Source organism: Pezoporus flaviventris, unplaced genomic scaffold (genome assembly GCF_033815535.1).
Source record: "Pezoporus flaviventris isolate CSIRO_AGI_PZ_B2104156 unplaced genomic scaffold, CSIRO_AGI_Pfla_v1 ptg000001l, whole genome shotgun sequence".
NCBI classification, from domain to species: Eukaryota; Metazoa; Chordata; class Aves; order Psittaciformes; family Psittacidae; genus Pezoporus; species Pezoporus flaviventris.
Window position 1 is genome coordinate 43,098,357 of NW_026892549.1, and position 17,197 is coordinate 43,115,553.

Here is a 17,197-nt window from a genome sequence, read left to right on the forward strand (position 1 = left end):
TTAATTTGAGTTTACAGTATTGTAGTTATATAGAGTACCAGAACCATATCAAAGATGTAAAGACAATCTGAAACACAGACAAACTTCAGGTGTAAGAGTAATACAGCAATTGCCTCTTTATTCAAAAATGTTACTTAAGTGTTCAAAGTAGCCATTTGAAAAAACACACAACAAAACCCCTTAGGTAAGAAAAACATTTGGCCTGCTAAGGGTTTTCCACCCCGTTACTGGAATTAAATCACACTGGAATACTATTCCTCTACTATCAAGAAAAAGTTAGAGATAGATTCCGAATATATGAAATAGCTGCATTAAGCTAAATTTGTCCAAGATAGATTACATGTGCATTTCTATCCCTACCTTCTAGTTTTATGCTTTCTGGAAAGCCACATTCCCTCCTCGCTCCAATGAATTGTATATGTGACAAGGAAACAAACAACCAAAAGTCACAGCAACACAGACTTTTACATCCTCGCCATAATAAATGAGGAGAGCCTCATGGCTGTTTTCTCCTCCTCCAGCACACCAGTAACCTGGCTAGGGGAAACCATTAAACAACTAGACATGTGAACCCCTTCTAGCTTTCCGCTTCATTTAGTCATGTCATTTTTACATAGGAGTAATGGAGCTATAAATCATGCAAGACAGAATGAGAACTAATTAAAGGGTCAAAGCATATAATCTTCTTTGTTGCATACTAGAGAGCTCTAAATATTTTGCATAAAATATTGCCAAAAATTAAGAGGCATTTCAAGCAGATAGGTATTTTCTTCTAAGAGGTGGGTATTACTATATGAAAGACATCAATATTTAATTTCTCAGCATACAGAAGCCCATGAAATCCTGAGTCACCTTTTTTTCTTTTTTTAATAACGGACTTAACTCTCCCTTGCACACATGTATTGCAGCACAGTCTTGTATACAGCCTTTGAACTCAGTCAATAGGTTTTCTTCCAATTAAAGCAAATTCCTATGCTTCTGATGAAATAAGTTCACAACCCAAGAAATCTCTACATGCACTGAGGCAAAGCATTAATCAAATGCACCCAAATCTAGCAGTTAAACTGAAGTGCGAGTACTTCAGGCTATTTACAGAATTCTTTTGCCAATAATGTATGTGTCACTTGAGAAAAAACAATCTATTTCCTGATACCAGGTTTCTCAGTTGATGCAATTATGTTGTAAAAGATCTCTGAAGAGTCAGAGGTAAATCTGATGCAGGCATGTTAACTGAAATATATGTATCTCTATCTCATAACCCCAGAGGGCTTTTAAGTATGCATATTAATACTGTGACACCTAGAGCATCTGTTAGTAAGCGAGAAATTTGTTATACCAAGGCCATATAAAAATACAGCATGAGCATGATCCTCTAACTCCAGGAGCTTTTTCTCTAAAGGATTTTTTATAGCAATACGGATATATATTTTATTTTTACTCTTTTTTCACCTTCTTTTTAGTGATCTAATAATTGTATCTACTAAAGAAATTCCTCAAATGCAAGAGAATTAAATCTCAGTAATTATTACCTATATATATATATTGTAAAACATATATATTCATAAGTCTCAATAATGCTCAACTGCCCATTATCAAGTTCTGTTCAAGTGCTTACATGATAGTCTCATACTCCATTTTTCTAACTTTAGTTTTCCAACAAATACTTTAAAACAAGGAAGAACAAATGTTTTTCCGCTCTGAAAGTACACACAGGTTTGACAACTAGGCTTTAAAAATAAAAAGCATTATTTTTTTACTGAAGGCAAATAAAGTATGTTAAGTTTTGGGTTTTTTTTAAAAAAAAAAAACACAAAAAAAAACCAAACTTTTATTTCATGCTTGACTAACTGGAAGAGGGGCTCAAAAACATTTTTTATGGAAAATAAAAACGCATCAGCATTGCTGAATGCAATGCATTCATCATCTATCTGAAGCATCCCACCGAGTCACTGGCCACTCTTGCAATTTGTGGAGCTAGGCTGCAATCAGGAATGGGGACATGGATCAGATACACAACTAGATCAAATACTCAGCTCACCAAGCCAACGCAGGGGTCAAGAAATTAGAAAAGCCAAGAAATACAACTACTGAAGGAAAGACCAAAGACTAAGGCTGTCTGAGGGGACATCAAAGACACAGGTACGGAGGATGGTCAGGAACAGCAGGGCCAGGCGGGACTATGTGCAGTCCCCTGACAAAGCCACAGTTCACTCTCCTGCAACCCTCAAACCTAAAAGATCCCAAACAATCTCAGGGAATTTTTTCATCTTGACACATTCCTACGAAATCCGGGCAGTATTTGGCAGTACTGTGATAAGTGAATTAAGTTCTGCCTATGGCTTCTTGGAAAAATCTAAAATACAAATCCTAGTAACAAGCATTCTAGAAAGCTTCTGACAATGCTTAAACAATCACTGATGCTTTTTTTGAAAGCTAGCCGGTTCAGAGAGCTAAAAATGATACTTTTAGACAATATAGAATACTTTCCTGGCTCAAAGCCAGCTACTTGAAACTTATAGCTAATTTTAAAATTTATCTGGGTTTTTTTTGCAACAAGTCATTGACATGAAAGGAATTTGAGGGCTCTCATAAGATGGAGAAGCAGCACAACAGTAGCAACATAATGACAGAAACAGGTTCAAAAATATATAATCAAAAAGAATATTCAGAAACATTGAAAACTTTGATGCAGTGTCACATAAAACGTGATATTCAGCTCTGTAAAAACAAGAGCTACTCCATACAAGCATCGTGTTAGTATTTATATATATATTTTTATATATATATTTATACTGTATTTATACAGTAGCAGTGTAGAAAAGCAAATCTTTAAAGACCCTCACACCCAGCACGGAACATGCTGTTGACTCTTAACTCTCCATGAGAGTTCCCATAGTTATCACAATCACATGGCAAAATAGCCCTCTGATCAACTGTGTACAGCATATAAAGCAGGAAGCAGCCGCAGTGCTGCATGTAGAGATTACAAACCCCACACGCTCCTGCTGGCCACAGACTCCTTGCAGCCTCCTCTGTCGTGTCATCTGGGGTTTAACACCAGCATGTTCTTTTTAAACCAAAAAAAAGAACCCACAACATTTGCCAAATCAGATTATCATAAACCATTTCCTCTGAACAAGAAGGAAGTTTCTCCTATCCTTGCTCAAGATCCAATGTCCACTTTACAGTTGGTGAAGAAAATTACAATCCTTTCTTACAAAACTAGAACACAGAAACTTAATAAAACAAGGTGAAAAGCTTCTAAGAGCTACAAATAAATAAGGGAAGTCCTTCAAGGGTAGGTTTTATCCCAGCTGTTTTTAAATTGTAACAAACCAACCATCCTCCACCAAGTTATTTGCAGAAATACTGGCTAATGAAAATTCACTTGAAGAGGTAAAAACAAAGCATTATAGCATTCTTGTTTTGTCTACCTCTCACTTTCTCATCCCCATTCTATCTGCACTACATGTTTGATTGTAATTACGAAGGGGAAAAATGTGACTCATCAAATTCACAAAGTTAACATGGCATTGCAACATTGTCGACAACATACGCAAATTGCAAAGTTGACAATACAATCAAATTTTGACATTAGTTCTGTCAACATTTGTTATTACTGATCATCAGTGCAACTTTCTCTGATGCTTGCTGAAGTGTATAAATTTCCATTGCCTGGTTTCTTAAGCTATTTTTGTAGTGTTCTTGAGTTGGTGAGGAAAGATGGCAAAATTTGACTTGAAACATTTTCTCAAACCTGTCTGAAAGACAAAGAAAATGCCAGTGTAGGCGGCTCTTGTCTAGTCTTTCAGGAATATCACTTACATCTGTTACCTGCCTGCAGCAGAGAAAAGGTCCCGAGTACAGTGGATGTAGTCTTATTCAAACCTAGACCAGGAAAGCTATAGCAGTCTCAGATACTCTTCTCAGAGAAGAGTGATTTCCGTCTTCAAAATTTATTTTATGCATTTGCAGACAACATATATTAATTTTAAGCAGTTCAACACTGTATAGAATAAGGAGATAGCATCAAACATCCCTACCATGTGTTAGAATGTTTCATTATCTTCATTACCTATAGGACTAGGAGTGTTCTAACTCCATTTTGAGTGCTCCAAACTGTTTGTGATAGGGTTCTGCTGCTTCTGATGTGACCTACCTAAAAATTATATGCTGAACTTCTCCAGACTGGGATTTGATGATATCTGAACAAATACCAGTGAAACTCAGAAAAAGTACATCCAAGCCTCTAATGATGCTCCATGCAGTAGTAGGAAGTTCATTTCTTCAATCATTCCACAAGCTCCAGAAGCCAGGCTCTGGATCTAAAACACCTGAAAAGCACTAATGAGCAGTTTAACATTTACCATGACTCCTTAGGTTCTTTAAACTAGAAGATCATGTTTTCCTGCTCCTCAAAGACTGGAGATGAGTCAAGACAATCAATGTAAGTCATAAGAATAGCTACCTCCTGAAAAAACTACTTCATTTGCTGTTGGAAGAAGTGCCGGAGGCTGCAAGAGAAAAAGATTCTCTCAAGGTACTTGAATGCTGCAGTGCGGAATCTACCCGTAGCCTGGGCTCTACCACAGAGCTGCTAGTAATGCTAGGCAAGTTCCTTAAATCAATCCTTCCACAATCACTAATTGTGCACACCTTTTCTGGGAGCCTAACTTGATAACTGCAAGCTCTAGTACAGAGAAGTGCTGAATGCTAATGCTGTCATTCAAAGGAACCGAAGCTCTGCTGTAAATACCAAGTGTTAACTTACCAGTCCCTGTGACTCAAACTGAGCATCCAGTATTGCTGAAGACCTCTCTCTATGCACAAGCCCCACCATCCCCATGTCAAGAGAAGGCCATTCATTTCACAGAATCACAGAATCCCAAGGGTTGGAAGGGACCTCAAAAGATCATCCAGTCCAACCCCCCTGCAAGAGCAGGGTAACCTAGAGTACATCACACAGGAACTTGTCCTGGCGGGCCTTGAATATCTCCAATGTAGGAGACTCCACAACCCTTCCAGTGCTCTGTCACTCTCACAGTAAAGAAACTTTTCCTGATGTTCACATAGAACCTCCTATGCTCCAGTTTACACCCATTGCCCCTTGTCCTATCACTGGACATTGCTGAAAAAAACCTAGCTCCATCATCCTGACACTCACCCTTTACATATTTGTAAACATTGATGAGGTCACCCCTCAGTCTCCTCCAAGCTAAAGAGTCCCAGCTCCCTCAGCCTCTCCTCATAAGAGAGATGTTCCATTCCGTTAATCATTTTGTAGCTCTGCGCTGGACTCTCTCCAGCAGGTCCCTGTCCTTCTTGAACTGAGGGCCCAGAACTGGACACAATATTCCAGATGCGGCCTCACCAAGGCAGAGTAGAGGGAGAAGAGAACCTCTCTTGACCTACTAACCACACCCTTTCTAATGCACCCTAGGATGCCATTGGCCTTCTTGGCCACAAGGGCACATTGTTGGCTCATGGTCATCCTCCTATCCACCAGGACCCGCAGGTCCCTTTCCCCTTCACTACTGTCCAGCAGGTCAGCCCCCAACCTGTACTGGTACATGGGGTTGTTCTTCCCCAGATGCAAGACTCTACACTTGCCCTTGTTGAATTTCATCAAGTTCCTCTCCGCCCAACTCTCCAGCCTGTCCAGGTCTTGCTGAATGGCAGCACAGCCCTCTGGTGTGTCAGCCACTCCTCCCAGTTTAGTATCATCAGCGAACTTGCTGAGGGTACACTCAGTTCCCTCATCCAGGTGGCTATTAAACAGCACTGGTCCCAGCACCGACCCCTGAGGGATTCCACTAGTCACAGACCTCCAGCTAGATTCTGCCCCATTGACCCCAACTCTCTGCCTTCTTCCTTCCAACCAGTTCTTGATCCACCTCACTACCTGATCATCAAGCCCACACTTCCTTAGCTTATCTATGAGGATGCTGTGGGAGACAGTATCAAATGCCTTACTGAAATCAAGAAAAACTACATCTACTGCTCTGCCATCATCCAGACACCTAGTTACTTCCTCATAGAAGGCTATAAGGTTGGTCAAACATGACTTCCCCTTGGTAAAGCCATGCTGGCTGCTCTTAATGACCCCCTCATCCTTGATATGCCTAGAGATGGTGTCAAGAATAAGTTGTTCCATCACCTTTCCAGGGATGGAGGTAAGGCTGACCGGTCTATAATTACCTGGGTCCTCCTTCTTGCCTTTCTTATAGGCCGGCATGACATTTGCCATCCTCCAATCTTCAGGCACCTCACCTGTTTCCCACAACTTACCAAAGATGATGGAGAGTGGCCCAGCAATGACTTCTGCCAGCTCCCTCAGCACCCACGGGTGTATTCCATCCAGACCCATTGATTTATAGATGTCCAGATTGCTTAACTGATCCCTAACCCAATCCTCATGTACCAAAGCAAACTCCTCCTTTATCCTGACTCCTTCCGGGGCTATAGGAATCTGGGTCCCCTGGGGAGAGTCTGCAGGAGTAAAGACAGAGGCAAAGAAGGCATTCAACACCTCTGCCTTCTTTATATCTTCTGTCTCCAGGGCACCCACATCTTTCAGCAGTGGGCCTATATTGCCTTTTGTGTTAGTTTTATCCCCTATATATTTGAAGAAGCCCTTTCTATTGTCCTTAACCCGACTTGCAAGATTAAGTTCCAAGGAGGCCTTAGCTGTCCTAATTGCTTCCCTACATTCTCTAACAACTGTCCTATATTCCTCCCAAGTGGCCAGCCCCTCCTTCCATAATCCATAGATTCTCTTTTTCTGCATGAGTTTGCCCAAGAGCTCCTTGTTTAACCATGCTGGTCTCCTGGCTCCCCTACTTGACTTCCTACCCATTGGGATACTCTGATCCTGAGCTTGGAAGAAGTGGTCCTTGAATGCTGACCAACTATCTTGAGCCCCTTTACCACCTAGTACCCTTTGCCATGATACTTCCCTTAGCAATTGATTCAAGAGGCCAAAGTTGGCCCTTTGGAAATCCAGAATTGTGGCCTTGCTAGGTATTTTGTTCCTCCCACATAGGATCCTAAACTCCACCATCTCATGGTCACTGCAGCCAAGGCTGCCATTGACCATCACTACTTCAACCAGACCCTCCTTGTTGGTGAGTACTAGATCCAGCAGCAGTCCTCTCCTAGTTGGTTTGTCCACCATTTGCACTAAGAAGTTATCATCAATGCACTGGAGGAACCTCCTAGACTGTGAATGACTGGCTGTGTAAGTCGTCCAGCAAATATCGGGGTAGTTAAAATCCCCCATAAGGACCAAGGCATGTAGTCGTGAGGCTGCTTTCAGTTGCCTGTAGAAAGCCTCATCAACTCCTTCGTCCTGATCAGGAGGTCTATAATAGACCCCCAGAACTGTATCATCGGTACCAGCCTGTCCCTTAATTCATACCCACAGACTTTCCACTTGCTCCTCATCTGCCCCTGGACAGAGCTCAATACATTGTAGTCTCTCTCTCACACAAAGAGCAACTCCACCACCTCGCTTTGCTGACCTATCTTTCCTAAAAAGGACATAGCCATCCATGACCACATTCCAGTCATGTGAGCTGTCCCACCATGTCTCTGTAATTGCCACCAGGTCATAACCTTCAGACCGCACACAGACTTCTAACTCCTCCTGTTTATTCCCCGTGCTGCGTGCACTGGTGTACAGGCATTTCAGGGAGCGAGCAGAGCACGCTAGTGGCACCCTTGGAAGGCAGGAGGCCTTCTGGTCTTCATTCATACTAGAACATTGCCCCACTAGTTCAAACCCAGCTACAACCCCCTCGCACTTTGAATCTAACCTAGAGCTCTGTGAGTGAGCTCTGCTAACTCTTGCCCAGGTACCCTTTTTCCCTGTGGGACAGGGTCTAAACAACTACCCTTTCCCTCATATGAAACAATAGATTGAGAGTCCTCCCTAGTCTGCCATCCTTCAAGCCCTAGCATGTTTCTCTTGGGCTTGTCCCCAACAGGCCCAGTTATCTCCCCTTCCCCCTTCCTACCTAGTTTAAAGCCCTGTCAATGAGCCCTGCTAACTCCTGCCCCAGAAACTTTCTCCCCCTCTGGGACTAATGTATCCCACCTGCCCCCAGCAAACCAGGTGTCTCATATAGCAGCCTATGATTGAAAAACCCAAACCCCTGCCTTTGGCACCAGTCCCATACCCATACATTAATCTGCAGTCTCTTCCTATTTATCTCTTCACCTTTGCTTGTAACAGGTATGGAAGCAAACACCACTTGCGCTCCAGACCCTCTAACCAGCCGTCCCAGAGCCCTGAAGTCTCTCTTCATTGCCCTTGCCCTGTTTGTAATAATTTCATCACTGCCAACCTGCAAAACCAGCAGCGGATAGTAGTCAGAGGGCTGCACCAGATCAGAGAGTTTCCTTTTAACATCGCCAATCTGAACCCCAGGTAGGCAGCAGACTTCCCTGTGGGATGGATCTGGTCGACAAATGGGCCCTTCTGTTCCCCTCAGAAGGGAGTCACCCACCACAATTACTCTTCTTTTCTTCTTTGTTGAGGAAGTTCTAAGGCATGGGGGTGAGTGACAAGCCCTAGGTGACTCACTAGATAGATCTACCCCTCCATCTCCATTTACCTGGCCCTGTAGTTCCAAGACCTCGTACCTGTTATTCAAGGGCAACTGGGAGGGAGAAAGGGATTGAGAGGGTTTTCACTTACCTCTCTGAGGAGGGACCTCCCTCCATACCTCCTTGTCCCTTAAGCTCACTCCTGTCTGATGATAGGAGGGAAGGGGATCCATCACTTGTTCAACCACTTCCCTCTGCCCTTGCCTTAGGATGTGGCTCCACCAATCAATTTCACTTTCACACTCTCTGATAGCTCTCAACCTTTCAATGTCCTCCTTCAGTTCAACCACCTGCTTTAGCAGGTCATCTACTTGCTGACACCACACACAAACGGTGTCACTGGCTCTCTCTGATACAAGTGCCAGGCTCAGGCATTCACTGCAGCCAGAGACCTTCATGGTCGCATGTCTGCAGGAAGGCTCAGTCTGGGTACCCACGTTATTCCTAACTACAGGTTTTGATCGAGTGGTGACCATGATCTATCTGGTCGATCAGTCTGTCTACGTCTCTCTGCACAAGCAAGCAGTCCTTCCTCCTCCTGCACTCCAGGCGAGTCCTCTTGATCAGGCGGTCACCCCGCTCACCTGCCCGCTCGAACTGCCACGCAAGCTGCCTCGACCTGCTCTGTTTGCCCGCTCTGTTCGCCGCGCTCCTTTGTGTCATAGAAGTGTTGCAAAGATTAGTTTGGGGTTTTGTTTTGTGGTTTGTTTGTTTGTTTCACTGTTTACGAAGCACACATCTACTACAGGCTGAGAACCAGTGAAAAGCCCACATTCTCAGAATAATGTTTGAGCAACAAGCCATACACTGAGAGGTCCAGGACAAGTTATTTGTCAGTAAGCAAACCTGTGCACAAAGCCTGGTGAGAGTACAACAATAAAAAAACAACCAAAAACCCAAACAACAAACCAACAAACAAAAATTACTCCTGATTATACACACCAACACACTCAGTTAAGGTTGCACAGACAACTATTTCTGGCATTCCCTCATTTTCAGATAGCCAACTTTGCAAGTTTTAGGTTGGTTTAATGTTGTTTGACATCTATAATATGAGTATTCTTGTGTTTCTGATTTACAAGGGACAAGGCTAAGCATCAAACACAGTATTGACTATGCACGGACCCCACAATCTACCAAATATGCATCTGTCTGGCATAGACTGCACCTGCATTGCAGATAACAGACTGCAGAAAAGAACAAAGGCAGAGTCTTTTTCCATAAAACTCTGACACTGATTTATAAGGGGTTTTCTTAATTAGCAAGATGTATTAAATAATCTCATTTTAAAAGAAAAATGAAGTGCATATAGGCACTTACATGCATGTGCAATTCCAAGTCAAAGATTCACCATCCAATTATTAGTAGGTGGCCAAAAGAAGAAAGATTATGCAATAAATTTTTTGTTATAAGCTGCCATGCAAAGACAGAAACTAGGTACTCCTCTCCTAGCTTGTATTATATTAGCATTTCAATTATAAAACCCTATTCGGAGGTTCCTATACCTCCTTCAGAAATCTTGCTACAAAAGGCAGAGTAAGAACTTTGAGAGTGTTTACTTGTAATATCTTACCCAAACTCATCTCTGGGATACATCTTGATAAAGAGCTTCTATGCTCAAAAAGTTTTTTCTCTAGCTTAGCAAAACAGGCTCATTTCTAAATCTCAGAATTATGACAGATACAAATAAACACTGTAATGTGTAAACCAAGTTACATAAAAATGACATTATTTTTTCCTCTCTTCCCATTTCAAAGCATACTGTACTAATTCTGCTTGTCACATCACTGATCCTTAAATTAATTAATCTTTGAAATTGTATCAAATTGTAATAGGACTAAGGAGACCTGATAGTCTACTGTATTTAAATGGGATGTACTGAGAAGTGTCAAATTAAAATTCAACAGCATGAGCTGTTAAACAAAGTCTCCTGCCATATGTTTAACTTTCTGGTACCTGCACAAGTATATATCGAGAGAACAACATGGCCTACAGCCATAACTGCTTCTGCTATAAACTCATTAGATCTTAAAAGTTCAGTAATGCTGAGTAGTTTTAAAGATTCAGTAGGTGGCATCCTCTGCTGGGAATCAGCACTACACAAGCCACCATTAAGTAAATTGATTATGAACCCCTCAGCATGAGAAGACACTAGTTGTAGAGTGGCAGCATTTTGGCTGCCATGATGCACCAAAAGCCTCACAAACCAGAAAAATACCATGGCGCATCAAAAAAGTAAAAAAAGAAAATATGTATGTTTTAACATCACAATATAATTCAAACTTCACCTCAGTTTAGTTTGCTTTCCTGACCTTAACCCTATAATTTCAGTAAGGTATAGAACTGTTCTTCAGTGTCTGCAGTAAGCTGTTACACAGCCTTCCTTTATGTACAAGGTTTACCTTAGCCTGACAAGGATCACCTTCCCTGCCACACAGATACAAGCAATGGCATGAACATCATCATATTATCAGAGCGGACTGGCTTTGAGCTTTGCCTGCAAGAGGAGACTTTGCGAGACATTTCCTGGTATGATCCAGTGAGCTGTAGGAGAAAAGATGTATCCTACTTCACATGCAGAATGAATGACTTACTTGCAGGTGTGCCCCAAATCCTCCATACTTTCAGCACTGGCATGCCTGCACCAAACAGTTTACCAACAGAAAGCCGAGTACTGAAACACTGTCCAGTATATTCCAGAATCATAGCATTTTATCAATACTGCAACCCATCACCCTGTCACACAGCAAAAATCGCCAAAAATAGCTCTACAAAACTGTGAACCAAGATGCATAATTATGCAGATCCTGCATTCTGCCACAGAAGAAAGTGCATTTCATCTATTTGTAAACAGAAACCTATCCTATTTATGCAGTGTTTGTGTTCAAGGCAAACTCACAACCTTTTAAAATCTATGAAACACTTAAACAGAGGCTATGTAGCTGAAAAGAATTTAGAGATATAAAGTGAGATGAAAAAGACTTCAGGCGTCTAAAGCTTCTACTTGTACCCATGTTTAGCTACTCCGTCCTTTAAATTCCTTATTCTAAATGTTTAGCACCAAAATAGTGTTGCCAATAGACAGTGTTACTCCATAATTTCACTGAGGAATGAAGTATTAGCGATTTTTTTCATAACGGCCTAACTTGCTCATATCCAAAAAATCATCAATAACGCAAACAGCAGAATTATAACATGCCTAGATGTGTATTAGCACCACTTGTCATTTTAAGATTCACCTGGCAATTCAGCAGCAGCAAGTTGGTAAAGTACCAGTATTGATAAGTGAAGGACTGGAACTGCACTGATATAGTTAGATTAGTTTACAAGCCTTCTATTTTTACAAGCCTTGGGAGCTCAGGTTCTCTAATGAATTTTTAACATGTCAGTTAATATGTTTATAGAAAGCAATGTCAGCTTTAGCCAATACATAAGAAAAATCACAGTTGTAAGCAAAATGTTCAGTGTATATGTTAAGATTCTAAGCTTTACATTTGAGAAATTCAAAAGAATTACTGCAAATAATCAGATGAGAACACTCATCTAGAAAGGAAGCGATAAAATTGCAAAAGTTAATGGACATGATTCATCACTTGGAAATACTAGCTCAACTTCATGAAATGTGATGTACTGCAGGGCATAAGAAAAAAAGGCCTTTTGGCAAACAGGGTAAGACCATGACCCTCCGGTTGTTAAAAAACACATTATACTAAAACAAATTGTGAATTGTTATTTTTACCAACCTACTACTGATGTCATAAATCAAGCAATGCTTACTTAATAGTATACTCTTCCACTGAATGCAGCTGCATTAGAATCCTAGCTACTGCTTTGCAGCACCTTCTCCAACAACATCGAATTATGTCAAATAACTTCACTGATCCAATTTTTGTTGCAATTCCCCTAGTTTTCTCTGTACATTACATAAAATCAGAAGCCAAACAAATTTTATGGGAAAAAAAAAAAATCCTTAGGATGCGAATTTTCAAAATATTTTAGTTGTTTTAAAAACACCGTCACTTGTTAAGTAACAAAACCCATAAACTTCCTGTGTTAAGATTATGCATGCTCTGTGAAGCTGCAGTAAAAAGAGAAATTTTATCTGTGAAAAGAGCCTCTACATTTTGCATCTGTGGGCAAAATAACAATAGAAAATAGCCCTTCAGCCAAAATTTTAACTTCCTCTGTAAAGTTAGGCAAGCAGAGCGTCTGGTAAATATCTACCAACCTACACAGCGACAGGCATACTGTGGTCACAGAGGAGAGTAATTCCTGCAATTCTGAGCATTCATCAGCCTGAGGATAAGAGATGCAAGTGCAGTCACTGAATTTGGATAAATCCCGCCTTTGTTACTGGGATACTATGGCATTTAACATCTGCCTCTACCTTCACTGCCACAGAGGTAATACAAGATCATATCAGCTAAGATACCCGTGCTTCTATCTTGATGGGTGACATATTAAGTTCTAAAGTTTTCTGAATGAAGTGCAAAAGTTACGGGACTAAAATGTTTATCTGCTACAAGTTGACATTCAAAGAATTTCAATGTTTTTAAGACATATAACAAAGTAATAGCAAAATTTCAGAAAGCAGCCTAGTCAAACTGCAATGTCATCTTTTCTTCCCATTAACTACAAATGACTCAAGCTTTGCAGTGTATTTCAGTACACTAGAGAGAACGTTGCACTCCAGTTCCATACTGTTACGTTGCAACACAGCCTGACGAATGTTTCAGGATTTGAGACTACCACAGCTGTACCATATGTTCGTTTTAAAAATAACACTAATGCCTCATTTCATATATTCTCAAACTCTTAGAGCAAATATTCTCAAGCCACAGTCCCTTGTGATAACCTGAAGAGCAAAGACTGCAATGACGGTTAAGCATCTGTTACTTTTTATGCAGCAACCATCACTGCTGTTTGAAATCTTAGGACTTGCAGAGCTGATTAACTAACAAGCCTACACTCCCCTAAAAGATTATCTTCCACAAGGCTTTTTCATGCTTTTATACTGCCTTAAACCTGAGCAACTGTACTCAAGTAGGAAGATATCCACTCAACTAAAACTTAGCTGAAGAGATCAAAAAGAGGAGAAAAAAGATGCAGACAGTTCAGAACAGTTGGCTGAGACTGACGCTGGTGTGAGTACATTCATCCCTACAGAGAGGGTGCATAGTGCAGGCAGAGCACAAAGGCGATGGACAGCTCCTGCTAGTGAGGGAAGAGACAAGATGGCACAACCTCTTGATTCCAGCTACTTTTTGTTAACACTTTTAAGCTTAACTAAGCATCCATTCATTAAATTATTCATTGTGGGGGAAAACACAATACAGGAACTTGGTAACTTAGCAAAGATATCATGTAAGAGGATTCTTTCCAATTTCTTACTACCTTCTGGATTATTTAACCAAACAACAGAATAAGACATTAGTAACGTGACCGATTTTACCACTTCCATTTTCTCTTCCCCTGCCTCCAGAGTTCACACAGACACATTAATCCCTGCTCATTGGCAAAGTAAAGTACACACCTGGAGGTACACAAAATGCATCTAGCAAGACTGAACACCAGAAAAACATCTGCAGCCGTGAAGGAACACTTTTAGCAACCCAGAAAAAAGAAGAAAACCCTTGTCCCTCCCTCTAGGCAGTCTACTGACCTGTGAGTTGGAAGGAGTTGCAAGATTATTTACCTGGAAAAGAAGCAGCAGCATAACCCCTTCAAACCCATCTAGCATCTGCTCCAGACTGTGCAAACAGACTTTTTTTTTTCCTTTACAGATCTTAAGTAAGAGGGTATGGAATGGCTGCATCCCCTAGTGAAAGCAATGCTGCCATCAGAGACAGAAGATTTGAGGAGCATATCCTCCCTGGCTTTACCAGCCTGGGTGTCTCACCAGTGTTAGGACATTATCTCTTGTTCTGGACCTGCAGTGACAATGCTTCATCTACATCTATTGCAATCACACAGATATATCCCCATTCCCTTAACGCTCTTACACTATCAGTTCATATTATATTTCATTCAAGTAAGAAAACTTACAGGTTCTTCACAGTAATAAAGGACTTGTTTTGCACCTTATTTTTACACTTTGTGAAACACACCACTTAAGCAGCAGCAAAGATGATGAGAAATAAATCTATCACCTTGCTCCTCCTAAAAGCAGTAGTCAGCTGCAGCTAAATGCTCACTTGAAGATTTATTTCAACTTCTGAGCACTCACAGTGCCACACTTCCCTAACTTTTCCATTTACAAACTTTTCCACTCAAGCTTAACAATAAAGACCTAGTGCCCAGAAGACTTAAAACCCATGAAGAGAGTTTCCTAGTTTGCTTAGGAGCCAAAAAATCATCAGAAAACAAACATGAGCATTCACATGTAGATCAATATCCTGACAACCCCTCTGAAACAAAGAAATTTCGTGTATGCATCACTAGAAAACACAACCCTGCGCCTACATCTCCAAATGCTTTCAAATATAGTCTCATCAGGACATAAAGTTTACCATTTTACGTATGCCACGGCCATCCAGCGATGAAGCTGGTGAAGCAAAACACTTACACTTATTAGGGGTAATTAGCTCATCAAGGATGACTCCTTCAAGTAGGTTAATTCCTCCTTGGCGGAAGAAATTTACCTTTTCCAAAGCCGTCGTGATTTATGAAACAAGAAAGCTGAGCTACACTCACGCAACTGTTTGGGCTTTAAAAAAGTCACCCAGTACTCAAAGAAAACAGAGCTCCGTCTAGCCCTGAAGCCCAAGAAGAAGAGCCCCGTTACGGCTAGAAGGTAAGAAGAATTGCTAGGCAAACCGCATACACTGCTGAAGACCCTGACCTATTTAGAGGCGCGCTTTATCCTTTCTGGAAACAAGCTTAGCTGCGAGAGACGCCGACGAACCCCTCCGCTGGGGCAGGCGGAACCCCTGTGGAAACCTGCACCGCCGATCCCCGCCTCTCGCCCCGCTCTATTCCGGCAAAGTTTCCCCGGCCGGACGGAAAGGAGCGCGCTTGACCAGGGGCTCCGGCCGCAGCTGAGCATCCCCAGCGTGCAGAGCGCTCGCTCCGACTCGAACTCGCCCTCCGCCGTCCGTGACATTGAGCAAGGTCCCCATCGGCACCTGCGGAGCCCCAAGGCACCGCGCACCCCCTACCTCAGCCGCCAGCGAGAAGGAAGCGGGGACGCAGCGCGGACGGGCGCGGCAGCCCCGCTCCGGCCGCACCGAGCCGAGCACGTCCCAACTCCGCCGGACCCCGGCGGCTGAGCCCGCTGCCGCCGTCCCGACGCATGCGTCCGCCTGGCCCCGGCGCCCTCCCGCCGCCCCGCCTCAGCGGCCGCAGGTGGGGAGCGCAGGGGCCGGGGGGTCACCCGCGAGGCGGAGCTTGCGCCTGGCGACGGCAAGGTTGGTGGTACCTGTGGCCGCGCCCGTGCCCCGGCAGAGGGGAAGCGCTGTCACAGCGTCCGCAGTGATGGGCGGCCCCGGCTCGGTCGCTATTGCCGCCAGCGAGGTCGGGAGCGGCGTCTGGGTGGTTCTGGTTAAGGCTGAAGAGCCCCAGGTGGTGAGCGCTGACCCCGACGGGCTAGCCCTGGACAGGCACGGCCATCACCCCGGCACTGCCGCGCACCGGGGCCCCGGGATTCCCTCAGCGCCGGTTGCTGTTGGAAGTAGCCTCCAGCACAGCGTGTTTATTGTCCCTGGGCCGTGGTTACCTCGGTGGTTTCCAATTCCTCTGGGACTTGTCAGACCAGAAGCACAAAACCTCCCAGCTGAACCACCGTGCCTTCTGCTTTTTGCTTGCCCCCTTTCACTTCCTGATCGTCAGGGGTTTCTCTGTTTCCTAAACTTAAAAAAACACCCAGCAGGATTCCCAAACCTTTGGCCTTGCCAGCCCACCTGTGAGCCGTGCAAAACAAAAAGGTTACAAGTGAGTTCTGTTTTGTAAACTGTGCAAAACTCTATCATAAATATAATCACTACACTAGGAAACATCAGGTTTTGTAATTGTACTTAATAGAAAAATAATAATACTTTAAATGACAAACATTAAAATCAAACTTAAACAGTTTTATATTATCTTTTATAATTCCGTTATCATGCCTGTAGAACATGATGCGAACATGGGAAATCCTGGGGTAATTCATTTGTGGTTCATCTGCACAAAGAAAAACAAGAACATTTAATACTGGAGAAAACCTTCCTGTAAACTTCAGCTTTTGGAGAAGAGCGGTGCTACTTAATACCATCAAGAATTACATCATACCTTGTTTACAGTCTTATGTTCAATAAGTTCTTTTATAATTCAGGGCAGGAAATTTTTCAGAGTTTGAATTAATCATCCTGTGAAAACATGAATATAGCCCTTTCTTCTGGTGCTTTACCTACCACAAACTTCTTGCTCAAAAGGAATCTGAACTCTAAAGCATCACCAAATATTTTGGAAAGATTTGCTGATGCCTCCTACAGAGAGGAAAAGAAGCTGAAAACAGGACACATTTTTTCCCAGAAATTCTGAGTTTGTCTGAATCTGTAGTGGCAGAACAGAAGACATGGTAGGAAGAATACACTACCGAAACTGGCAACACTGG

The 17,197-nt window shown here is 42.6% G+C and overlaps 1 protein-coding gene across 5 annotated transcripts in view; it reads right to left on the reverse strand.

The window, feature by feature from the left end:
- ZNF385B (zinc finger protein 385B) overlaps positions 1–16,153 on the reverse strand; it is a 177,624-nt gene extending 161,471 nt beyond the window's left edge. The window contains exon 1 of one of the 5 annotated variants that reach the window (XM_061454642.1): positions 16,025–16,153. The gene's annotated coding sequence lies outside the window, so the exon portion shown is untranslated. Of the gene's footprint in view, positions 1–14,269; positions 14,420–15,448; positions 15,577–15,764; positions 15,974–16,024 lie in introns of those variants that run through there. The other 4 variants (XM_061454616.1, XM_061454628.1, XM_061454619.1 and 1 more) reach the window with 4 other exon arrangements.
- Between the last annotated feature and the right edge of the window lie 1,044 nt (positions 16,154–17,197).